The sequence below is a fragment of the Pristiophorus japonicus genome, unplaced genomic scaffold (assembly GCF_044704955.1).
Source record: "Pristiophorus japonicus isolate sPriJap1 unplaced genomic scaffold, sPriJap1.hap1 HAP1_SCAFFOLD_717, whole genome shotgun sequence".
In the NCBI taxonomy this organism is placed as follows: Eukaryota; Metazoa; Chordata; class Chondrichthyes; family Pristiophoridae; genus Pristiophorus; species Pristiophorus japonicus.
In genome coordinates, this window is record NW_027254632.1 from 53,726 (window position 1) to 80,235 (window position 26,510).

General features: G+C 47.0%; 2 pseudogenes; one reads left to right on the top strand and one right to left on the bottom strand.

Moving 5' to 3' along the window:
- LOC139256380 (zinc finger protein 235-like) overlaps window positions 1-7,835 on the bottom strand; it is a 34,945-nt pseudogene extending 27,110 nt beyond the window's left edge.
- The window catches only part of LOC139256383 (zinc finger protein 850-like), a 69,353-nt pseudogene continuing 50,452 nt past the window's right edge, over window positions 7,610-26,510 (top strand).

Below are 26,510 nucleotides of genomic sequence, written 5' to 3' on the forward strand. Positions count from 1 at the left end.
GATTTGAGTATAGGAGCAGGAGGTCTTACTGCAGTTGTACAGGATGTTGGTGAGGACACACCTTGAATATTGTGTCCAGTTTTGGTCTCCTAATCTGAGGAAGGACATTCTTGCTATTGAGGGAGTGCAGCGAAGGTTCACCAGACTGATTCCTGGGATGACAGGGCTGACATATGAAGAAAGGCTGGGTCGACTAGGTTTATATTCACTGGAATTTAGAAGAATGAGATGGGATCTCACAGAAACATATACAATTCTGACGGGATTGGACAGGTTAGATGCAGGAAGAATGTTCCCGATGTTGGAGATGCACAGAACCAGAGGTCACAGTCTAAGGATAAGGGGTAAGCCATTTAGGACCGAGATGAGAAGAAACTTCTTCACTCAGAGAATTGCGAACCTGTGGAATTCTCTACCACAGAAAATTGTTGAGGCCAGTTCGTTCGATATAGTCTAAAGGGAGTTAGATGTGGCCCTTACGTCTAAAGGGATCAAGGGGTATGGAGAGAAAGCAGGAATGGGGTACTGAAGTTGCATGATCAGCCATGATTATATTGAATGGTGGTGCAGGCTCAAAGGGCCGAATGGCCTACTCCTGCATCTATTTTCTATGTAATTAGTCAAAGGTTTAGAGGGGATTTGAGGAGTGAATCTGAAAGGGTGATAGAGGCAGAAACCCTCATAACATTTAAATGTACCTGGATATGCACTTGAGGGGCCTAGATAGAGTGGATAGGAAGGACTCATTTCCCTTAGCACAGGGGTCAATAACTGGGGAGCATAGCTTTAAAGTAATTGGTAGAAGGTTTAAAGGTGTATAAAATTATGAAGGGCCTAGATAGAGTGGATCGGGAGGACCTATTTCCCTTCGAAGAGCGGTCAGCTTTGGCTTATTGGGTAGCACACTTGCATCTGAGTCAGAAGGTTGTGGGTTCAAGTCCCACTCCAGGGACTTGAGCACATAAATCTAGACTGACACTCCAGTGCAGTGCTGAGGGAGTGCTGCACTGTCGGAGGTGCCGTCTTTCAGATGAGATGTTAAACTGAGGTCCTGTCTGCTCTTTCAAGTGGACGTAAAAGATCCCATTTTGCACTACTTGAATAGTTATCCCCAATGTCCTGGCAAATATTTATCCCTCAATCAACATAACAAAAACAGATTATCTGGTCATTATCGCATTGCTGTTTGTGGGAGCTTGCTGTGCACAAACTGGCTGCCGCGTTTCCCACATTACAACAGTGACTAAACTCCAAAAGTACTTAATTCTCTGTAAAGGGCTTTGAGACATCTGGTGAAAGGTGCTATATAAATGTAAGTCGTTGTTTCTTTTGAAGTGCTGTAACCTACAAGGCTAGTGACCAAGAGCTGGAAATTCGTCTTCTTCGGCAGCCTCCCGGAGTCGAGGAAGACTTGCCCCACACCAATACGAGTTCTAAGGTGACTAATGAGTCCTATGTGGGATCTCCAGTCTCTGTCACAGGTGGGGCAGGTGTTGGTTGAAGGGACGGGTGGGTGGGGTGCTTAGTTTGTCGCACGCTCCTTCCACTGTTTGTATTTGGCTTCCATGTGCTCATGACAAAGGGTTAGGGTTCGGCCTTCTCGAATGCTTCTCCTCCACTTTGCGTGTCCTTGGGCCTGAGATTCCCAAGAGTCGGTGGGGATGTTTCATTTTTTCAAGGAGGCTTTGAGGGTGTCCTTGAATCACTTTCTTTTTCTTCCTGGGACTCACTTGCCGTAGAGTGCTTGATTCGGGAGTCTCGTATCGGTTATGCGGACAATGTGGCCCATCCATCGGCGCTGATCAAGCAATGGTCAATGCCTCGATGTTCGGGACATTGGCCTGAGAGAGAACACTGACGATGGTGCGCCTATCCTGCCAATGGATTTGCAGTATTTTGCAGAGGCAGCGTTGGTGGTACTTCTCCAGTGCCTTGAGGTGTCTACTGTACATAGTCCATGACTCTGAAGCATATAGGAGGGCGGGTATCACTACTGCTCTGTAGACCATGAGCTTGGTGCCAAGTTTGAGATCATGTTGTTCATCTTTATGTCAGGCGACCGAAGGCTGCACTGGCACAATGAAGGTGGTGTAGGACTTCACCATTGATGTCTGGCCTTGCTGACAGTAGACTCCCGAGGTATCGAAAGTGGTCCAAATTGTCCAAGGTCTTGTCGTGGATCGTGATAATCTCGGGGGAGCAGTGGTTTGTGGCGGGGGCAGGTTGGTAGAAGACCTTTGTCTTATGGATGTTTAATGTAAGGCCCAGACTCTCATAGATGCAGAGAGGATGTTTCCACTCGTGGGGGAATCCAGAACGAGGGGCTTTAGTTTCAGAATAAGAGGTCGCCCATTTAGAACTGAGATGAGAGGAAATTTCTTCTCTCAGTGAGTCGTAAATCTGTGGAATTCTCTGCCCCAGAGAGCTGTGGAGGCTGGGTCATTGAGCATGTCGGGAGGAGGCCAGCATCGCGAGACCTGAGCGGGCGGGGGAGTACAAAGGGCAGCGGCAGCTTGGAGCAGCGGCCGATCGGGAGGAGGCCAGCATCGCGAGACCTGAGCGGGCGGGGGAATACAAAGGGCGGCAGCAGCTTGGAGCAGCGGCCGATCGGGAGGAGGCCAGCATCGCGAGACCTGAGCGGGTGCAGGAGTGCAAAGGGCAGCGGCAGCTTGGAGCAGCGGCCGATCGGGAGGAGGCCAGCATCGCGAGACCTGAGCGGGCGGGGGAGCTGCAGCAGGGACAGAAAGTAAAAAAAATCAAAATCGAAGTGTGACGTCACAGCCAAGCAAGTAAGTGATTGGCTGGTGGATTAGTGAGTATTTTTTCTTTTCTTTAAGGAACCTTTTGCATTGTTGTAGGTTAGGAACTGCAATTAAATATATAAGTGATCATTATTATCTAAGGAGAACCAGTTATTAAATTGGCTGTTTGCTGAGTAGTGGCTGGGTGTGTGGTTTAGAGTTTAGTTCTACTTGATAGTTGTGAGTGTAACTAGAGGGATGGCAGGGCAGCTCAGTCCCGTGGATTGCACATCCTGTGGCATGTGGGAAATCCTGGATGCTTCACGCAGCTGGGACGATCACGTGTGCAGGTGGTTTCTCCAGCTGCACCAACTCAAGCTCCGTGTTTTGGAGCTTGAGCGGCAGCTGGAATCACCTTGGTGCATCCGCGCGACTGAGAGCAACGTGGATAGCACATTTCAGGAGGTGGTCACCCCGCAGCTTAAGAGTGTGCAGGCAGACAGGGAGTGGGTGACCCCTGGACAGAAGAGGAAGACTAGGCAGGCAGGGCAGGAATCCCCTGAGGAGTCCATCTCGCTCTCCAACCGGTACTCTGTTCTGAGCACCGGTGAGGGCAATGGTGGCTCCGGGGAGTACAGCCAGAGCTAAATCCACGGCACCACAGGTTGCTCAGCTGCACGGGGGGGGGGGGGGGGGAGGAAGAAGAATGGAAGAGCGATAGTGGTAGGGGATTCGGTAGTCAAGGGAGCAGACAGGCGTTTCCACGGCTGCAGACGTGACTCCAGGATGGGATGTTGCCTCCCTGGTGCCAGGGTCAAGGATTTCTTTGAGCGGCTGCAGGTCATTCTGGGGGGAGAGGGCGAAGAGCCAGAGGTTGTGGTCATATCGGTACCAATGACATAGGTAGGAAGAGGAATGAGGTCCTGCAGGCAGAGTTTAGGGAGCTAGGAGAGAGATTAAAAAGCAGGACCTCAAAGGTAGTAATCTGCAGATTAATCCCAGTGCCACGAGCTAGTGAGAACAGAAATAGGAAGATAGAGCAGATAAATAGGTGGCTGGAGAGATGGTGCAGGCGGGAGGGCTTTAGATTCCTGAGGCATTGGGACCGTTTCTGGGGGAGGTAGGATCTGTACAAGCCGGATGGATTGCACCTTAACAGAGCCGGGACCAATATCCTCGTGGGGAGGTTTGCTAGTGTTATTGGGGAGGTTTTAAACTAGTTTGGCAGGGGGATGGGAACCTTAAAATAGATTCAGTAGGGAGGGGAGTAAAGCTGGAATTAGAAAGCAAAAATGTGGAAAGTGAGTTTGAAGGAGAGAGGAAACAAGCAGGAAAAAAGGGTAAAAAAACAAATTTAAAGGCACTTTGTCTAAATTCACGCAGCATTTGTAACAAAATAGATGAGTTGACGGCACAAATTGAAATAAATGGGTATGTTCTGAAAGCCAGTCCAGAGACATGGTTGCAAGGTGACCAGGACTGGGAATTAAATATTCAGGGGTACTTGACAATCAGGAAGGACAGACAGAAAGGAAGAGGAGGTGGGGTAGCTCCATTGATAAAGGAAGAATCACTACAATAGTGAGAAGCGATATTGGCTCAAATGATCAGGATGTTGAAACAGTTTGGGTGGAGATAAGAAATAATAAAGGGAAAAATCACTGGTGGGCGTAATCTATAAGCCCCCTAACAGTAGCAACTCTGTTGGTCGGAGTATAAACCAGGAAATAGAGAGGGCTTGTAAAAAGGGAACAGCAATAATCATGGCAAATTTTAACCTCCATATTGATTCGGCAATTCAAATTGGGCAGGGTAGCCTTGAGGAAGAGTTCATAGAGTGCATAAGGGACAGGTTCCTTGAGCAGTATGTGACAGAACCAACCAGGGGGCTGGCTATCTTAGATCTGGTCCTGTGTAATGAGACAGAATTAATAAACAATCCCCTTGGAATGAGTGATCATAGCATGATTGAATTTCAAATTCAGATGGAGGATGAGAAAGTTGGATCTCTAACCAGTGTACTAAGCTTAAATACAGGAGAATATGAAGGTATGAGGGCAGAGTTGGCTAAAGTGGACTGGGAAAATAGATTAACGCGTAGGACGGTTGACGAACAGTGGCGTACATTTAAGGAGATATTTCACAACTCTCAAGAAAAATATATTCCAATGAGGAGAAATGGGTGTAAGAGAAAAGATAGCCATCCGTGGTTAAGTAAAGAAATAAAGGACGGTATCCAATTAAAAACAAGGGCATACAAAGTGGCCAAAACTAGTGGGAGGACAGAAGATTGGGAAGCGTTTAAAAGCCAACAAAGAATGACTAAAAAAATGATTAAGGGAAGTTAGACTATGAAAGTAAACTAGCACAAAATATAAAAACTGATAGCAAGAGTTTCTATTGGTATATAAAAAGGAAAAGAATGGCTAGAGTAAATGTTTGTCCCTTAGAGGATGAGACCAGGGAATTAGTAATGGGGAACATGGAGATGGCAGAAACTCTGAACAAATATTTTGTATCAGTCTTTACGGTAGAGGACACTAACAATATCCCAACAGTGGATAGTCAAGGGACTATGGGGCGGGGGGGGCGAGGAACTTAACACAATCACAATCACTAAGGAGGTGGTAATCAGTAAGATAATGGAACTAAAGGCGGATAAATCCCCTGGACCTGATGGCTTGCACCCTAGGATCTGAAAAGAAGTAGCGGCGGGGATAGTGGATGCATCCCTGGATTCTGGGGAGGTCCTAGCAGATTGGAAAACTGCAAATGTAGCGCCCCTGTTTAAAAAAGGAAGCAGACAAAAAGCAGGAAACGATAGACCAGTTAGCCTAACATCTATGCTTTGGAAGATGTTGGAGTCCATTATTAAAGAAGCAGTAGCAGGAGTTTTGGAAAAGCAAAATTCGGTCAGGCAGAGTCAGCATGGATATATGAAGGGGAAATCATGTTTGACAAATTTGCTAGAATTCTTTGAGGATGTAATGAACAGGGCGGATAAAGGGGAACCAGTGGATGTGGTGTATTTGGACTTCCAGAAGGCATTTGACAAGGTACCACATAAAAGGTTACTGCACAAGATAAAAGTTCACGGGGTTAGGGGTAATATATTAGCATGGATAGAGGATTGGCTAACGAACATAAAGCAGAGAGTAGGGATAAATGGTTCATTCTCGGGTTGGCAATCAGTAACCAGTGGGATTCCGCAGGGATCAGTGCTGGGACCCCAACTATTTACAATGTATATTAACGACTTGGAGGAAGGGACCGAGTGTAACGAAGCCAAGTTTGCTGACGATGGGAGGGAAAGCGATGTGTGAGGACACAAAAAATCTGCAAAAGGACATAGATAGGCTAAGTGAGTGGGCAAAAATTTGGCAGATGGAGTATAATGTTGGAAATTGTGAGGTCATGCACTTTGGCAGAATAAAATCAAAGAGCAAGTTATTATTTAAATGGAGAAAGATTGCCAAGTGTTGCAGTACAGCGGGAGCTGGGGTACTTGTGCATGAAACACAAAAGGTTAGTATGCAGGTACAGCAAGTGATCAGGTAGGCCAATGGAATCTTGGCCTTTGTTGCAAAGGGAATGGAGTATAAAAGCAGGGAAGCCTTGCTACAGTTGTACAGGGTATTGATGAGGCTACACCTAGAATACTGCGGCAGTTTTGGTTTCCATATTTATGAAAAGATATACTTGCTTTGGAGGCAGTTCAGAGAAGATTCACAAGGTTGATTCCGGAGATGAGGGGTTTGACTGATGAGGTTGGGCCTCTACTCTTTAGAATTCTAAAGAAGAGAGGTGATCTTATCGAAACGTATAAGATTTTGAGGGGTCTTGACAAGGTGAATGCAGAGGGAATGTTTCCACTGATAGGGGAGACTAGAACTAGAGGGCATAATCTTAGAATAAGGGGCCGCTCATTTAAACTGAGATGAGGAGAAATTTCTTCTGAGGGTTGTGGATCTGTGGAATCTGCGCTCTGAGAGAGTTGTGGAAGCTGGGATATTGAATATATTTAAGACAGAAATAGACAGTTTCTTAAACGATAAGGGGTTATGGGGAGCGGGCAGGGAAGTGGAGCTGAGTCCATGATCGGATCAGCCATGATCGTATTAAACGGTGGAGCAGGCTCGAGGGGCCATATGGCCTACTGCTGCTCCTATTTCTTATGTACTTACATTTAAGGTGGAGATACAGATTTTTTAGCGGTAAGGGAGTGAAGGGTTATAGGTAGCAGGCAGGGAAGTGGAGCTGAGCCCAGGATCAGTTCAGCCATGATCTTATTAAATGGTGGAGCAGGCTCGAGGGGCCATATGGTCTACTCCTGCTCCAAGTTCTTATGTTCTTATTTACGCTTCAGTGAAGGTGTCAACGATGGTTTGGAGTTCGGACTCCGAGTGTGCGCAAACTCAAGCGACGTCTGCATACTGTAATTCAATGACAGAGATTGGAACAACCTTGGATCTGGACTGGAGACATCGGAGGTTAAACAATTTCCCGCTTGTCCTGTAGATTAGCTCCACTCCAGCAGGGAGCTTGTTAAAGGCGAGATGAAGCATTGCAGAGAGGAAGATTGAGAAGAGCGTTGGTGCGATGACACAGCCTTGCCGGATCGCTCTGTGTCGGCCGCAGGGACACAATGGTCCGAATGGCCTCCTTCTGTGATGTCACTGGCTCTGACTCTATGATGTCACAGGTCTCACCAGCAGCCGCGCTGCCTGATGGTGATTGACAACGAGAGTCTGAGCATGCGTACACGGCACCGCGTGCGCCACAACGCCCCCTCTCGGTCACCCTCGGTAATAACCGCGCTTGCCCAGAGGACACCACCCGCCCCGCCACACTCGGTGTTGCGCCAGTTCGCTTGGATGCTGTGGTGCGGACTCGGCGCTGAGCCTTCCGGGAAAAGGCGTTTGTGTCCGTTACAGAGCCGCGATCGGTGACGCGCAGTGAGTTTTCTCCGCTCGGATTGGGTAGAGAATCGCGCGGGGGGAGGGAGTGGGGATCGGGAGAGAATAAAGCGAAATCCAAACCTGGGTCCGTCGATCCGGGTCCCGCGCTGTGCTTGGTCAATTTGGCAGAGCGGGCTCAAGGGACACGTGACCCGGGTCCACAGCCTGATTGACGGGAGCCTTCGACTAATGGGGAGCGAGTAGGGCGGGGCTGGAGGAGTTTCCGTCCAATGGGGAGCGAGCAGGTCGGGGCTGGAGGACGAGCCGGCGGCGGGACGTCCAGCCAATCGGGGAGCCCGAGGGGCGGGACTTGCGCCACTGATTGGCTGAGCCGCAGGGCGCGAGGTTGGGCTGTCCGTTGGTCAGGACGCGGCCGGAGGAAGGGCTCGCGCGGGAGCTCGGCCCAAAGCGGCTTTGGCAGTTGGTCAAAGGCTCACCGCCGGCCGCTGAGATCCTGGGGGCCGCCTGGAGCAGTGCAGTTGTCCGCTGGGAGTTGGGCGGGAGCTCCCCGGACGCCGATGGTGTCCGCAAGGAGCCGCTGGGTCGGCCACAACTGGCGGGGGAGCACGGGCTGGGCAGCGGGAAAGTGCGGCGAGTTAAAGATGGGTTTGAGTGGAGATCCTGCACTCACTGATGGAGGTGGGGATCCTGCACTCACTGATGGAGGTGGAGATCCTGCACTCACTGATGGAGGTGGAGATCCGGCACTCACTGATGGAGGTGGGGATCCCGCACTCACTGATGGAGGTGGGGATCCCGCACTCACTGATGGAGGTGGAGATCCTGCACTCACTGATGCAGGTGGGGATCCTGCACTCACTGATGGAGGTGGGGATCCCGCACTCACTGATGGAGGTGGAGATCCCGCACTCACTGATGGAGGTGGAGATCCTGCACTCACTGATGGAGGTGGGGATCCTGCACTCACTGATGGAGGTGGAGATCCTGCACTCACTGATGCAGGTGGAGATCCTGCACTCACTGATGCAGGTGGAGATCCTGCACTCACTGATGGAGGTGGAGATCCTGCACTCACTGATGGAGGTGGAGATCCTGCACTCACTGATGCAGGTGGAGATCCTGCACTCACTGATGGAGGTGGAGATCCTGCACTCACTGATGGAGGTGGGGATCCTGCACTCACTGATGGAGGTGGAGATCCAGCACTCACTGATGGAGGTGGAGATCCCGCACTCACTGATGGAGGTGGGGATCCCGCACTCACTGATGGAGGTGGAGATCCCGCACTCACTGATGGAGGTGGAGATCCTGCACTCACTGATGGAGGTGGAGATCCCGCACTCACTGATGGAGGTGGAGATCCGGCACTCACTGATGGAGGTAGAGATCCTGCACGCACTGATGGAGGTGGAGATCCTGCACTCACTGATGGAGGTAGAGATCCTGCACGCACTGATGGAGGTGGAGATCCTGCACTCACTGATGGAGGTAGAGATCCTGCACGCACTGATGGAGGTGGAGATCCCGCACTCACTGATGGAGGTAGAGATCCTGCACGCACTGATGGAGGTGGAGATCCTGCACTCACTGATGGAGGTGGGGATCCCGCACTCACTGATGGAGGTAGAGATCCTGCACGCACTGATGGAGGTGGAGATCCTGCACTCACTGATGGAGGTAGAGATCCTGCACGCACTGATGGAGGTGGAGATCCTGCACTCACTGATGGAGGTAGAGATCCTGCACGCACTGATGGAGGTGGAGATCCCGCACTCACTGATGGAGGTAGAGATCCTGCACGCACTGATGGAGGTGGAGATCCTGCACTCACTGATGGAGGTGGGGATCCCGCACTCACTGATGGAGGTGGAGATCCTGCACTCACTGATGGAGGTGGAGATCCTGCACTCACTGATGGAGGTGGAGATCCTGCACTCACTGATGGAGGTGGGGATCCTGCACTCACTGATGGAGGTGGAGATCCCGCACTCACTGATGGAGGTGGGGATCCCGCACTCACTGATGGAGGTGGAGATCCCGCACTCACTGATGGAGGTGGAGATCCCGCACTCACTGATGGAGGTGGAGATCCCGCACTCACTGATGGAGGTGGAGATCCTGCACTCACTGATGGAGGTGGAGATCCCGCACTCACTGATGGAGGTGGAGATCCTGCACTCACTGATGGAGGTGGAGATCCTGCACTCACTGATGGAGGTGGAGATCCTGCACTCACTGATGGAGGTGGAGATCCTGCACTCACTGATGGAGGTGGAGATCCTGCACTCACTGATGGAGGTGGAGATCCTGCACTCACTGATGGAGGTGGGGATCCAGCACTCACTGATGGAGGTGGAGATCCTGCACTCACTGATGGAGGTGGAGATCCTGCACTCACTGATGGAGGTGGAGATCCTGCACTCACTGATGGAGGTGGAGATCCCGCACTCACTGATGGAGGTGGGGATCCTGCACTCACTGATGGAGGTGAAGAACAGGCATGTTTGGGGGATGGGCAGTGTGCTCAGGTAACTGCCCTTGCAGCATGGATTTGTGCTTTTAGGGGCCAGGGAGAGCTTAAAGCGGGGAGATTGGGGGAGAAAGGGTGTCGGATGGCAACAGACGGCAAGGGATAAAGTTATTCAGCAGAGGAGCTCCCCCGGGAGCTGCCACCCCGGCGGCCATTAGGGTCAGGGGAGGCTGGGGGCATTTATTGTCCTTATTGGACACAAGGCTCTTGGGCTAACAACCCACCGGCTCAGATTTTAATATCGACTTTTAAAATTCATGAATAAAAGCAGACACAATCTGTGCTTCTGTGGAACAAAATATTTAATATTAAGGCCTAAAAATACTATATTTTCCTTCTGCGCAATGTATTGTCCGTTTCAGACAACACCAACAACTTGTATTTATACAGCGTCTTAAACGTCCCAGCATGTTTCATGGGTGCATTATTAAACAAAATTTGACACCAGGTACAAACCAAGCATATTCTCATAAGGAGGAAAGATGGAAGTGGATGTATGGGAGTGATGGCAGAGAACTGGAGGATTGCAAATATTACATCCCTGTTTTTAAAAAAAGGGGAGAGGGCTAAATCTGGTAACCACAGGCCAATCACTCTAACATCAGTGGTGGGTGAATGACTGGAGACCTTTGTCAAGGACAAAATTAATTCTCACTTGGAGAAGCATGGGTTAATAAGGGGCAGCCAATATGGATTTGTTAAAGGCAAATCATGTCTGACTAACCTGATTGAGTTCTTTGATGAAATAACAGAGGGTTAATGAGAGACCTGACTGAGATGTATAAAATTCTGAGGGGCCTGGATAGAGTGGATATGAAGGACCTGTTTCCCTTGGCAAATGGGTCAGCAACCAGGGGAATAGATTTAAAGTAATTAGGGGGAGGTTTAGAGGAGATATGAGGGGAATTTCTTTACCCAGAGGGTGGTGGAGTCTGGAACTCACTGCCTGAAAGGGTGGTTGAGGCAGAAACTTACACCACATTTGACAAGTACTTGGATGTGCTGTAATCTACAGGGCTACGGACCAAGAGATGGAAAGTGAGATTCGGCAGAATAGCTCTTTGTCAACTGGCGTGGACGCAATGGGTCAAAATGGCCTTCCGTGCTGTAAATTTCTATGATTCAAAATTCAGCTGCCCCTTTCTTAACTCTCACCAAGTCCCGTTCACTCATTACCCCTGTGCTCGCTGACCTACATTGGTTTTCGATTAAACAACGCCTCGATTTCAAAATTCTCATCCTTATTTTCAAATCCTTCCATGGCCTCGGCCCTCCCTATCTCTGTAATCAACCTCACAACCCCCTGAGATATCTGTGCTCCTCTAAATCTGCCCTCTTGAGCATCACTGATTATAATCGCTCAACTATTGGTGGCCGTGCCTTCTGTTGCCTAGGCCCCAAGCTCTGGAACTCCCTGCCTAAACCTCTTCGCCTCTCTCTACCTCTCTTTCCTCCTCAAGATGCTCCTTAAAACCTACCTCTTTGACCAAGCTTTTGGTCACTTGCACTAATTTCTACTTATGCGGCTCTGTATTATCTCACAATGCTCCTGTGAAGCGCCTTGCAACGTTTCACTACGTTAAAGGGACTATAGAAATACAGGTATTATATTCATGGCCTCGAGCTCTGGTCTCCCCCACAAGTAGAAGCATTTTCTCTATACCCACCCTATTAAACCCTTTCATAATCTTAATCATACAATCATAAAAAATTACAACACAGAAGGAGGTCATTTGGCCCCTTGTGTCCGTGTTGGTCGAAAAAGAGCTACCCAGTCTAATCCCACCTTCCAGCACTGTGTAAAACACTGGTTAGGCCACGGCTGGAGTCCTTACAGGAAAGATGTGATTACACTATAGAGGGTACAGAGTAGATTTATGAGGATGTTGTCTGGACTGGAGAATTTTGGCTATAAAGAAAGATTGGATAAGCTGCGGTTGTTTTATTTGGAACACAGAAGGATGAGGGGAGACCTAACTGAGGTGTATAAAATTATGAGGGGCCTAGATAAAGTTGATATGAAGGACCTGTTTCCATCAGCAGAGGGGGCAACAACCAGGAGGCATAGATTTAAAGTAATTGGGGGAAGGTTTAAAGGAGATATGAGGGGAAATGTCTTCACCCAGAGGGTGGTGGTGGTCTGGAACTCACTGCCTGAAAGGGTGATAGAGGTAGGAACCTTCACCACATTTAAAAAATGCTTGGATGTGCACTTGAAGTGCTGTAACCTACAAGGCGACGGACCAAGGGCTGGATAGCTCTTGGTCAGCTGACGCGGACACGATGGGCTGAAAAGCTGTAAATTTCCATGATTCTATGAGTCTCAGGTTGATGAAGGTAGTGCAGTAGATGTGTATATGGACTTTCAAAAGGTATTTGATAAAGTACCACATAAATGAGTTAATCGGAAAATAGAAGCACAGGGAATTAAAGGGATGCTGGTAATTTGAGTATATAATTGGCTAATGCATAGGAGGCTGAAGATGTGTTTCTAAATGGAGGGAAGTATGGGTCCCCAGGGGTTCGTATTAGCACCATCGCTTTTCTTGTTATATATAAATGACCTGGACTTGGGTTTGGGTGTACAATTCAAAGTTTACAGATGAAACAAAACTTGGCAACATTGTAAATAGTGAGCATGATAGTAGCAGACGTCAGGAGGACACAGACAGAATGGTGAAATGGTCAGACACATGCAGATGCAATAAAATGCGGATAAGTGTGAAGTGATGCACTTTTGGAGAAACAACATGGATAACAGTATAACCTAACTGCAATATTTTGAGGGGGTGCAAGGTAGAGGAACCTGAAGGTGCATATTCACAAATCATTGACAGTGCAACGGCAAGTTGGTAAGGCAGTTCAGAAAGCATATGAGATACTTGGCTTTACAAATAGGGCCATTGAGTACAAAAGCAAGGAAGTTACACTAAACCTTTACAAATCACTAGTTAGGATCATAGGACAGGAGTAGGTCATTCAGCCCCTCGAGCCTGTTCTGTCATTCAATGAGGTCAGGGCTGATCTGCGACCTAATTCTACACACCCATCTTTGGTTCATATCCTATAATATCTTTGGTTTTCCAAAAAAAAGTTATCAATCTCAGATTTAACAATTGATCTAGCATCACCTGGATCCACTCTGGAGCATCCGCGATGCTGAGGATGCCGTGAATAGCACGTTGAGTGAGTTGGTCTTACCGCAGGTAAAGGTGACACAAACAGATAGGGAATGGGAGACCAACAGGAAGAGCAGTGGAAGGAAGGTAGTGCCAGGGTCCCCTGCGGTCATCCCCCTCCAAAACAGATACACTGTTTTGGGTACTGCTGGGGCGGATGACTCATCAGGGGAGGCCAGCACCAGCCAAGTCAATGGCACTGTGGGTGGCTCTGCTGCACAGGAGGGCAGGAAAAAGAGTAGGAGAGCTATAGTAGTAGGGGATTCTATTGTAAGGGGAATAGATAGACATTTCTGCGGCCGCAATCGGGACTTCAGGATGTATGTTGCCTCCCTGGTGCAAGGGTCAAGAATGTCTCGGAGCAGGTGCAAGGCATTCTGAAAAGGGAGGGTGAACAGTCAGTTGTCGTGGTGCATATACTAACGTGGTACTAACGATACAGGTAAAAAGCAGGATGAGGTCCTACAAGGTGAATTTAAGGAGCTAGGAGTCAAATTAAAAAGTAGAACCTCAAAGGTAGCAATCTCAGGATTGCTACCAGTGTCACGTGTTAGTCAGTGTAGGAATCGCAGGATAGCTAAGATGAATATGTGGCTTGAAGAGTGGTGCAGAAGGGAGGAATTCAAATTCCTGGGACATTGGCACCATTCTGGGGGAGGTGGAACCAGTACAAACAGGATGTTCTGCACCTGTGCAAGACCGGAACCAATGTCCTTGGGGGACTGTTTGCTAGTGCTGTTGGGGTGGGTTAAACTAATATGGCAGGGGATGGGAACCTATGCAGGGAGACAGAGGGAAGTAGAATGGGGGCAGAAGCAAAAGATAGAAAGAAGAAAAGTAAAAGTGGAGGGCAGAGAAACCCAAGGCAAAAATCAAAAAGGGCCACATTACAGCAAACTTCTAAAGGGGCAAAATGTGTTAAAAAGACAAGCCTGAAGGATCTGTGCCTCAATGCGAGGAGTATTTGTAATAAGGAGGACGAATTAACTGCACAGGCAGCAATTAATGAATATGGTATAATTGGCATCACGGACACATGGCTCCAGGGTGATCATGGCTGGGAACTCAAAATCCAGGGGTATTCAACATTTAGGAAGGATAGACAGAAAGGAAAATGAGGTGGGATAACTTTGCTGCTTAAAGAGGAAATTAACGCAATAGTAAGGGAGGACATTAGCTTGGATGATGTAGTATCTCTATGGGTGGAGCTGCGGAACAGCAAAGGACAGAAAACGCGAATGGGAGTTGTGTACAGACCACCAAACAGTAGTAGTGAGGTTGGGGACAGTATCAAACAAGAAATTAGGGATGCGTGCAAAAAGGTACAGCGGTTATCATGGGCGACTTTAATCTACATATAGACTGGGCAAACTAAACTGGTAGCAATACGGCGGAGAAGAATTTCCTGTAGTGTATTAGGGATGGTTTTCCAAACCAATATGTCGAGGAACCAACTAGAGGGCTGGCCATCCTAGACTGGGTGATGTGTAATGATAAAGGATTAATTAGCAATCTTGTTGTGCGAGGCCCCATGGGAAAGAGTGACCATAATATGGTAGAATTCTTTATTAAGATGAGAGGGACAAAGTTAATTCAGAGACTAAGGTCCTGAACTTAAGGAAAGGTAACTTCGACGGTATGAGACGTGAATTGGCTAGAATAGACTGGCGAATTATACTTAAGGGGTTGACGGTGGATAGGCAATGGCAAACATTTAAAGATCACATGGATGAACTTCAACAATTGTACATCCCTGTCTGGAGTAAAAATAAAATGGGGAAGGTGGCTCAACCGTGGCTAACAAGGGAAAGTAAGGATAGTGTTAAATCCAAGGAAGAGACATATAAATTGGCCAGAAAAAGCAGAAAACCTGAGGACTGGGAGAATTTTATAATTCAGCAGAGGAGGACAAAGGGTTTAATTAGAAGGGGGAAAATAGTTGAGAGGAAGATTGCTGCGAACATAAAATCTGACTGCAAAGGCTTCTATAGATATGTGAAGAGAAAAAGATTAGTGAAGACAAATGTAGGTCCCTTGCAGTCAGAATCAGGTGAATTTATAATGGGGAACGAAGAAATGGCAGACCAATTGAACAAATACTTTGGTTCTGTCTTCACTAAAGAAGACACAAATAACCTTCCAGGAATACTCGGGGACCGAAGGTCTGGTGAGAAGGAGGAACTGAAGGAAATCCATATTAGTCTGGAAATTGTGTTAGGGAAATTGATGGGATTGAAGGCCGATAAATCTCCAGGGCCTGATAGTCTGCATCCCAGAGTACTTAAGGAAGTGGCTCTAGAAATAGTGGATGCATTGGTGATCATTTTCCAACAGTCTATCGACTCTGGATCAGTTCCTATGGACTGGAGGGTAGCTAATGTAACACCACTTTTTTAAAAAGGAGGGAGAAAGAAAACAGGGAATTATAGACCGGTTAGTCTGACATCAGTAGTGGGGAAACTGTTGGAATCAATTATTAAAGATGAAATAGCAGCGCATTTGGAAAGCAGTGACAGGATGGGTCCAAGTCAGCATGGATTTATGAAAGGGAAATCATGCTTGACATATCTTCTAGAATTCTTTGAGGATGTAACTAGTAGACTGGACAATGGAGAACCAGTGGATGTGGTGTATTTGGACTTTCAAAAGGCTTTTGACAAGGTCCCACACAAGAGATTGGTGTGCAAAATTAAAGCACATGGTGTTGGGGGTAATGTATTGACGTGGATAGAGAACTGGTTGGCAGACAGGAAGTAGAGTCAGGATAAACAGGTCCTTTTCAGAATGGCAGGCAGTGATTAGTGGGGTACCGCAAGGCTCAGTGCTGGGACCCCAGCTATTTACAGTATACATCAATGATTTAGATGAAGGAATTGAGTGTAATATCTCCAAGTTTGCAGATGACACTAAGCTGGGTGGCTGTGTGAGATGTGAGGAGGATGCTAAGAGGCTGCAGGGTGACGTGGACAGGTTAGGCGAGTGAGCAAATGCAGTATAATGTGGATAAATGTGAGGTTATCCACTTTGGTGGCAAAAACATAAAGGCAAAATATTATCTGAATGGCGGCAGATTAAGAAAAGGGGAGGTGCAACAAGACCTGGGTGTCATGGTACATCAGTCATTGAAAGTTGGCATGCAGGTACAGCAGGCGGTGAAGAAGGCAAATAGCATGTTGACCTTCATAGTTAGGGGATTTGAGTATATGAGCAGGGAGGTCTTACTGCAGTTGTACAGGGCCTTGGTGAGTGAGGCCTCACCTGGAATATTGTTTTCAGTTTTGGTCTCCTAATCTGAGGAAGGACGTTCTTGCTATTGAGGGAGTACAGCGAAGGTTCACCAGACTGATTCCTGGGATGGCAGGACTGACCTATGAGGAGAGACTGGATCGATTGGGCCTGTATTCACTGGAGTTTCGAAGAATGAGAGTGGATCTCATAGAAACATATAAAATTCTGACGGGACTGGACAGGTTAGATGCAGGAAGAATGTTCCCGATGTTGGAGAAGTTCAGAACCTGGGATCACAGTCTAAGGATAAGGAGTAAGCCATTTAGGACCGAGATGAGGAGAAACTTCTTCACTCAGAGAATTGTGAACCTGTGGAATTCTCTACCACAGAGAGTTGTTGAGGCCAGTTCGTTAGATATATTCAAGAGGGACTTAGATGTGGCCCTTACGGCTAAAGGGATCAAGGGCTATGGAGGGAAAGCAGGAAAGGGGTACTGAGGTGAATGATCAGCTATGATCTTATTGAATGATGGTGCAGGCTCGAAGGGCCAAATGGCCTACTGCACCTATTTTCTATGTTTCTAACCAGGGCTCTGTATGGCTGCACGGTTTTAGCCTCAGCTGGAGACTTGTGTACAATTCTGGGCACCACACTTTCGGAAGGATGACAAGGCCTTGGAGAAGGTACAGAGGAGCTTTACCACGATGTTACCAGGGATGGCGGACTTCAGTTATGTGGGGAGTAGGAGAAGCTGGGATTGTTCCCCTTCGAGCAGATAAGATTAAGGTGAGACCTAATAGAGGTATTCAAAGTTAGGAGGGGTTATGATAGAGCAAGTAGGGAGAAACTGTTTCCTCTGGCAAAATGGTCAGTAACCAAAGGGCACAGATTTAAAATAATTGCCACAAGAACTAGCGGGGAAATATTTTCACACAGAGGGATGTTAAGGTCTGGAATGCACCATCTGAAAGGATGGTGGAATCAGGTTCTATAGGAACTTTCAAACAGCAATTGGGCATGTACTTGAACGGGACAAGATTGTAGGGTTATGGGGATAAAGCTGGGGTAGGGGACTAAATTGGACAGCTCTTTCAAAATGGCAGCACAGACATGAAGGGCCGAAGCTCCTCCTTCTGTGCTGTAGGATTCTATGATCAGTGTGAACACGCCGGTGTCTCTTAAGGCTCTTAGAGCTTTTAAAGCACTGCCCACAGTCAGAACATTTAAAGGGTCTCTCGTCAGTGTGAACAAGCTGGTGTGACAGGAGGGTGGATGACTGAGTGAATCCCTTCCCACACACGGAGCAGGTGAACAGTCTCTCACAAGTGTGAATGAGCTCGCGTCTCTTCAGCTCCCCGGAGCTTTTAAAGCTTTCCCACAGTCAGAACATTTAAAGGGTCTCTCATCAGTGTGAACAAGTTGGTGTCTTCAGCATGTATGACTCAGTGAATCCTTTCCCACATTCGGAGCAGGTGAACGGCCTCTCCCCAGTGTCCTTTCAGTGAACTCGCTAGTGTCCCTTCAACTTCCTGGGTCTTTTAAACCTCTTCCCACAGTCGGAACATTTGAATGGCCTCATCAGTGTGAACTCGCTGGTGTCCCTTCAGCTACCTGAGTGTTTTAAAGCTCTTCCCACAGTCAGAACATTTAAATGGTTTCTGAACAGTGTGAACAAGCTGCTGGTTCTTCTCTTGGACCTTCCCTTGGGCCTGGCTAAAACAGCAATTTGTAGGTCCAGGATGGCCAGGGGACCAATGGTGGGTGGTTGCTCTGGCTGCCTGCCTATCTTCCGCGGTCTTGTCTGAGTGGCCCTGGAGAATGCAGTGTCCATTGGTACACTTCATATGTTCCACCTCAGCATACAGAGTGTGTCATAGACACTGGTAACAACATCTTAGTTTAGTTGGGAAGGTTCCCTTTGCTATTGTTGTGACTTTGTTGCTTATTTTTTCTGCTATTTGTTTGATTGGACCACATGTTTTGGGGAACAAGAGAGGAAAGAATGTTCCATAAATATTAGAATTGTCTGTTCTAACTTTCTATCCTGTACTTAGTGATGACTTTTGTAAACTCCTTTTACAGGGTATTAGAAGGGGAGGATTTACAGACGGGAAACTTAAACCAAACATCACATCAAGATGTGACAGTCACTCGATTCATTGCAACCTGAATATCATCGGACCGTGAAAGTGGAAGGAGAAATGTTTGTTCTGTTTGTGGAAAAAGATTTCAAACATCAATGTGACTGGAAAAGCACCAAGACACACACACCCGAGTGAGAGTGTTCCAGTACACTGACTGTGGAAAGAGCTTTTAACCAGTTACACAGCCTGAAAAAACATCGCACCATTCACAGCGGGGAGAAACTGTATACGTGTTCTGTGTATGGACGAGGCTTCAACTGATCGTCCAACCTGGAGAGACACAAGGACACCCGCACCATGGAGAAACCGTGGGAATGTGGGGACTGTGGGAAGGGATTCACTCAGTCATCCACTTTGCTGAATCACCAGCGAGTTCACACTGGGGAGAGGCCATTCACCTGCTCCGTGTGTGGGAAGGGATTCACTCAGTCATACCACCTGGTGAGACACCAGCAGATTCACACTGATGAGAGACCGTTCAGTTGCTCTCACTGTGGAATGAGATTCAGGCAGTCATCCACGCTCACGGAACACCAGCGAGTTCACACCGGGGAGCGGCCGTTCACCTGCTCCGTGTGTGGGAAGGGATTCACTGTATCATCCCACCTGATGAGACACCAGCGAGTTCACACTGGGGAGAGGCCATTCACCTGCTCAGTGTGTGGGAAGGGATTCACTGTGTCATCCCACCTCACAGTGCACAAGCGAATCCACACTGGGGAGCGGCCATTCACCTGCTCCGTGTGTGGGAAGGGATTCACTCAGTTATCCCACCTCACGTCTCACCAACTTACTCACACCAATAAGAGACCTTTGAAATGTTCTGGCTGTGAGAAGAGCTTTAAAAGCACAAGGGATCTGCTGAATCATCAACGCACTCACACTGGAGAGAGGCCGTTCACCTGCTCAGTGTGTGGTGAACGATTCGCTCGGTTATCCAACCTGCTGACACACCAGCGAGTTCACACTGGGGAGAGGCCGTTCACCTGCTCAGAGTGTGGGAAGGGATTCACTCACTCATCCAACCTGCTGACACACCAGCGATTTCACACTGATGAGAGACCTTTTAAATGTTCTGACTGTGAGAAGAGCTTTAAAAGCACAAATGAGCTGATGAATCACCAACGCACTCACACTAGGGAGAGACCGTTCACCTGCTCCGTATGTGGGAAGAGATTCAGTCGTTCATCCATCCTGCTGACACACCAGCGAGTTCACACTGGGGAGAGACCTTTTAAATGTTCTGACTGTGAGAAGAGTTTTAAAATAAAAAATGATCTGCTGACACACCAACATACTCACACTGGGGAGTGGCCGTTCACTTGCTCTGTGTGTGGGAAAGGATTCACTCAGTCATCCCAACTGCTGAGACACCAACGGGTTCACACTGGGGAGAGGCCGTTCATCTGCCCTGATTGTGGGAAGGGATTCACTACCTCATCCAACCTGCTGAGACACCAACAAGTTCATACTGGGAGAGGCTGTTCACCTGCTGTGTGTGTGGGAAAGGATTCAATCAGTCATCTAACCTTCTGACACTCCAGTGAGTTCACACTGGGGAGAGGCCGCTCTCCTGCCCCAACAATCACATCCAGGACTGAACCATGTTCATTCTGACAGTTGGGGTTTGTTTCTGCTGATAACCCCAATAACTGGGCTGGATTTTGTGTTTTGATATCTTTCAAATAAATCAGCTTTGTTTCAAACACAATGTGTCATGTCCTTGACATCTCCAAGGTAAGAGGAGACTAATTGGTGTCCTGTTACAGACTGTTCCATTTTTGGACCTTTTCTCCTTTCTAACTCTAGATCATTTCAGTTCTCATATCTTTCATTTCTCTCATGGACAAGTCCCAGATCTCCATACCTTTTAGAGTGCCTCTCCTAGCCTTGGTATCCAGGGATGGTATCGGTAACATGCCTGGGGTCACTAAACACAAAACCCAGTCTGTTAATCACTTCCAGCTACTGGACTTAGCGTGTGCCCCACAGCATCTCTCTCACTTTCGATGTGTGGATAGAGAATCATGCCTGCAAACCTGGTTTTCAATTTAAATCCACTCAGCAAATGTACTCAACAAAAGTAAACACATCACGGCCCAATAATCCAGCTCTATATTTGCAGGTGAAAGTCTGTTATCTAACTCCTTGAGTGGACAAAATAAATAACGATCCCAAATGGAAGAACCCCTTGAATTCTTTGTCAATAGTTTTCCAATCCTGACTGGTTTCTTCCTTACTTTTTAAAAAATTCCTGGTATGTGGGCAGCACTGGCAAGGCCATCATTTATTGCCCATACCTAACTGTCCTTGAGAAGGTGATGGTGAGCCACTTTCTTGAACGGTTGCAGTCCAGAAAAGCAGTATATAGCCAAGACAAGGAGGATTTACAGACGGGAAGCTTAAACCAAACATCCCATCAACATCTAACAGTCAATGTATTCATTGGGACCTGTATTTCATCAGCCATTGGATATTGAACCTGGAGAAACATGAGGACACCGCCACCATGGAGAAACCATGGAAATGGGAGTGTGGGAATGAGTTCAGTTCCTCATCCCAGCTGGAAACTCATCGATACTGGGAGAGGCTGATTATCTGCTCCCTGTCTGGCAGGATTCAGTCGATCATTAAATCCCATCTGAAAACTGAGTTCCCACAACATTCTAAAAGATGAATCTACAAGATGACAGGACAGAAAATTCGATTATATGACAGGGTCCACTTCAACCATCCAGGGCAGTGAGTCCCTGTAATATTGGATTTTAACCTGTGGGAAATATTCTGATGTGTTATTGTCACGGGGCAAAGCAGCATTGTTACTTTAACATCAATTTAGTCAAACTTAATGGGCAATCCGATCTCCAAATGGAAATGTCTCCTTAAAGCTGATAGTGTGGCCAGTTCTGCAGCTCATTTCTCTCTGTGAGTGAGTCAGAATAAGAAGCTTTAATAACAGCCGATGTTTTACAAAGAGAGACTGGACCAAAGGACATTGGTGGAATTTAATGGGCTACAGGAGGCTATTTTTAACAGAAGGAAAGCTGGTCACAGCACACAGACAGTTTAACAGACTCTCCATGGTCCACTCTAACCCCCACCTTCTCTCTCACTATTTATGGACACTGCTGCAGTAATTGCTCCTCTGACCTTTCCTCTCTTGTTCCTCCTACACCCCTAATACATGGCCCTACACAATCTCCCTCCCCCCACATCCTCACTGTGCTGGAATCCACACCAGTCTCCAAATCTGCTCCTTGTTCTCTCCCTGGATCATGAAACTACTGAACTCGGTCTGCCCCTCCTGAAGTTTACAGGCTCTAAACCTGAAGCTTGGTGTCCCTCACTCCCTAGTACTTGACTTACCTCCCCTTCTCTCCTTTTTTCCCCTTAGTCGTGTTCCACACTCTGGGCCTTGGGCCTTCCCTGGGGATTCTCAGTATGAACAGGGGGAATGTGTGTTGAGACAGGATGTCCCAACTCTCCACCTTTAAAGGGACAAGGAGAGGACCCGCTGGGCTGAATGGTCCTGCTTTATGACATCACTGTAGTGCCCAGCAACCAACCTCCCTGAGCCCTGCGCATTATGGACTAGGTTTAGCTCAGTGCTGTGACAGGAAGGGAAACAGCAGGATTCAACCCGTGTGGAGCCCAGGATTAATGGGGAGAGGTACAGGATCAATTTATACCTTATTGAGTGAGAAATGTCATTGTCCCGAACACTCTCTGTCCCTCAGTATTTCTGTTGTGCAGCAGCTGTTGGGTTTATGTTACTCCCTTTCGGTGAATTTTTGTGCTCATTGAGGTGATGGATCTCAGTAAAGTTCCCTCGACACTGCCCTGGGAGTATTTGATGGGACATTGTAGAGGGAGCTTTACTCTGTATCTAACACATGTTGTACCTGCCCTGGGAGTGTTTGATGGGACAGTGTAGAGGACGCTTTAATCTGGATCGAACCCCGTGCTGTACCTGCATTGGGAGTGTTAGATGGGACAATGTAGAGGGAGCTTTACTCTACGTCTAATCCGTGCTGAACCTGAAATAATAACTTTTATTTATATAGCGCCTTTAACGTAGTAAAACATCCTAAGGTGCTTCACAACAATTTTACAGCATGTTGGATATTGACCATTGAGGGAAAGAGAGAAAAAGCATGAGAAGGAAGTGTAAAAAGAGGTAAATGGCTCGGGTCCAAAGCGGCAGCCAAAATGTGCAGCAGATAGACAGGCAAAAACACTTTTTTTTTTAAAAAATTCAAATTACATTGTAAATAATACAATAAGGAGTATACAATAGTAAAATCACTATAATAAAGATTAATTATAATTAAACAAAAATAATATATACCATAATTATAAATTAAGTTAAAATTAGAAACTCAGCAATTGAAGCAAATTAAATCAGTTATTAGCTTTCTTTAAGATTCATTCCCTGTCCAGTGATTCAATTAATATTGGAAGAAACAATCTCCATCCTTGTGATGTGCTAATTTTATTACTTTTTATTTCTCATTTCGTCCCCTTGACAGGACCTGTGTTGGCTCCAGACTCGAGCTGCTTCCAGCTGCTCCAGGGTCAAAACTCCCTCCTGCTGCTCCAGGTTCAAAACTCCCTCCAGCTGCTCCAGGTTCAAAACTCCCTCCTGCTGTTCCAGGTTCAAAGCTCCTTCCTGCTGCTCCAGGTTCAAAACTCCCTCCTGCTGCTCCAGGTTCAAAACTCCCTCCTGCTGTTCCAGGTTCAAAACTCCCTCCTGCTGTTCCAGGTTCAAAGCTCCTTCCTGCTGCTCCAGGTTCAAAACTCCCTCCTGCTGCTCCAGATTCAAAACTCCCTCCTGCTGCTCCAGGTTCAAAACTCCCTCCTGCTGCTCCAGGTTCAAAACTCCCTCCTGCTGCTCCAGGTTCAAAACTCCCTCCTGCTGTTCCAGGTTCAAAACTCTCTCCTGCTGTTCCAGGTTCAAAACTCCCTCCCGCTGCTCCAGGTTCAAAACTCTCTCCTGCTGTTCCAGGTTCAAAGCTCCTTCCTGCTGCTCCAGGTTCAAAACTCCCTCCTGCTGCTCCAGGTTCAAAACTCCCTCCAACTGCTCCAGGGTCAAAACTCCCTCCTGCTGTTCCAGGTTCAAAGCTCCTTCCTGCTGCTCCAGGTTCAAAACTCCCTCCTGCTGCTCCAGGTTCAAAACTCCCTCCTGCTGCTCCAGGGTCAAAACTCCCTCCTGCTGCTCCAGGTTCAAAACTCCCTCCAACTGCTCCAGGGTCAAAACTCTCTCCTGCTGTTCCAGGTTCAAAACTCCCTCCAACTGCTCCAGGCACGTGCTGCCTCCGTTGTAAGGGACACGCTTATGTTTAAATAAAAATAAAAAATGCTGGAAAAACTTAGCAGCGTCTGTGGAGTGAGAAACAGTGTTAACATTTTGTTAATCCTTCATCAGAATTGGAAAAAGTTAGAGCTGTAACAGGATTTGAAGCAAGTGTAGAGGCAGGGATTAGGGGTGGGGGGTGGTGAGGAAAGAACAAAAGGGAAGGTCTGTGATAGAGTGGAAGGCAGAAGAGATTAAGAAACAAAAGGGATGATGGTGCGAGGCAAAAGGAGATGGTAAGAAACAAAAGATGAGGACCAAGAGATGATTAAGTGGAGAAAAATAGAGTATGAGAGGAAACTTGCAAGGAACATAAAAAAATGTCTGCAAAAGTTTCTATAAGTATGTAAAAAAACAAGATTAGTGAAGACAAATGTAGGTCCTTTACAGACAGAAACAGGAGAATTTGTAATGGGAAACAAGGAAATGGCAGAACAATTAAATAAATACTTCAGTTCTGTTTTCACGGAAGAAGACACAAATAACCTCCCAGAAATGCTAGGGAACCAAGGGTCTAGTGAGCAAGTGGAATTAATGGAAATGAGTATTAGTAAGAAAATAATGCTGGAGAAACTAATGGGACTGAAGGCCGATAAATCCCCAGGGCCTGATGATCTGCATCCCAGAGTACTAAAAGAGGTAGCCATGGAAATAGTAGATGCATTGGTTGTCATCTTCCAAAATTCTTTAGATTATGGATCAGTTCCTGCAGATTGGAGGGTGTCAAATGTAACCCCACTATTTAAAAAAGGAGGGAGAGAGAAAACGGGGAACTACAGACCGGTTAGCCTGACATCAGTAGTAGCAAAAATGCTAGAGTCTATTATAAAGGATGTGATAACGGCACACTTAGATAATATCAACGGAATTAAACAAAGTCAACATAGATTTATGAAAGGAAAATCACGTTTGACAAACCTACTGGAGCTTTTTTGAAGATGTAACTGATATAATAGATAAGGGAGAACCAGTGGATGTAGTGTATTTGGATTTTCAGAAGGCCTTTGATAAAGTCCCACATAAGAGGTTAGTGTGCAAAATTAAAGCACATAGGATTGGGGGTAATGTATTGGCATGGATTGAAAATTGGTTATCTGACAGGAAACAGTAGGAATAAACAGGTCTTTTTTGGGGTGGTGGGTAGTGACTAGTGGGGTACCACAGGGATCAGTGCTTGGACCCCAGCTATTCACAATATATATATAAATGATTTGGATGAGGGAACCAAATGTAATATTTTCAAGTTTGCTGATGACACAAAACTAGGTGGGATTATGAATTGTGAGGAGGATGCAAAGACGCTACAAGGCGATTTAGATAGGATGAGTGAGTGGGCAAACACAAGGCAGATGCAATATAACGTGGATAAATGTGAAGTTATCCACTTTGGCAGGAAAAACATAAGGACAAAGTATTATTTAAATGGTTATGACTTGGGAAGTGTCGATGTACAGAGAGACCTGGGTGTCCTTGTACACCAGTCATTGAAAGTAAACAAGCAGGTGCAGCAAGCAGTTAGGAAGGCAAATGGTATGTTGGCCTTCATTGCAAGAGGATTTGAGTACAGAAGCAAGGATGTTTTACTACAGTTATACAGGGCCTTGGTGAGACCGCATCTGGAGTATTGTGTGCAGTTTTGGTCTCCTTACCTAAGAAAGGGTATACTTGCCATAGAGGGAGTGCAGCGAAGATTCACCAGACTGATTCCTGGGATGGCAGGACTGTCGAATGAGGAGATTGGATCGACTAGGCCTGTATTCACTAGAGTTTAGAAGAATGAGGGCGGATCTCATAGAAACGTATAAAATTCTGACTGGGTTGGACAGACTGGATGCGGGGAGGATGTTTCTCCTGGATGGGAAGTCAAGAACAAGGAGGTCTCAGGATACGGGGTAGGAAATTTAGGACCGAGATGAGGAGAAATTTTTTCACTTGGAGGGTGGTGAATCTGTGGAATTCTCTACCACAGAAGGCTGTGGAGGCCAAGTCACTGAATATATTTAAGAGGGAGATGGATTGATTTCTAGAAACAAAAGGCATTAAGGGGTATGGGGAAAAGCAGGAATATGGTGTTGAGATAGAGGATCAGCCATGATATTGAATGGTGGTGCAGACTTGAAGGGCCGAATGGCCTACTACTGCTCCTATTTTCTATGTTTCTATGAGTCTTGATAGGGCGTAAATGGAGATGGCAGAATCATCAACAGCTGCCATGGGAAAGACAAAAAAACAGAAAAGAAAAAAAATATGAGCAGAAGTTATGGTTTGAAATTGTTGAATTCTTATGTCGAGTCCAGAAGGCCTAAACAGAAGATGAGGTGCTGTTCCTCGAGTTCTGTACTCAGCTTCATTAGAACAGTGTAGGAGGCCGAGGACAGAGATGTGGGAGTGGGAGTGGACCGGAGACAGGCGACC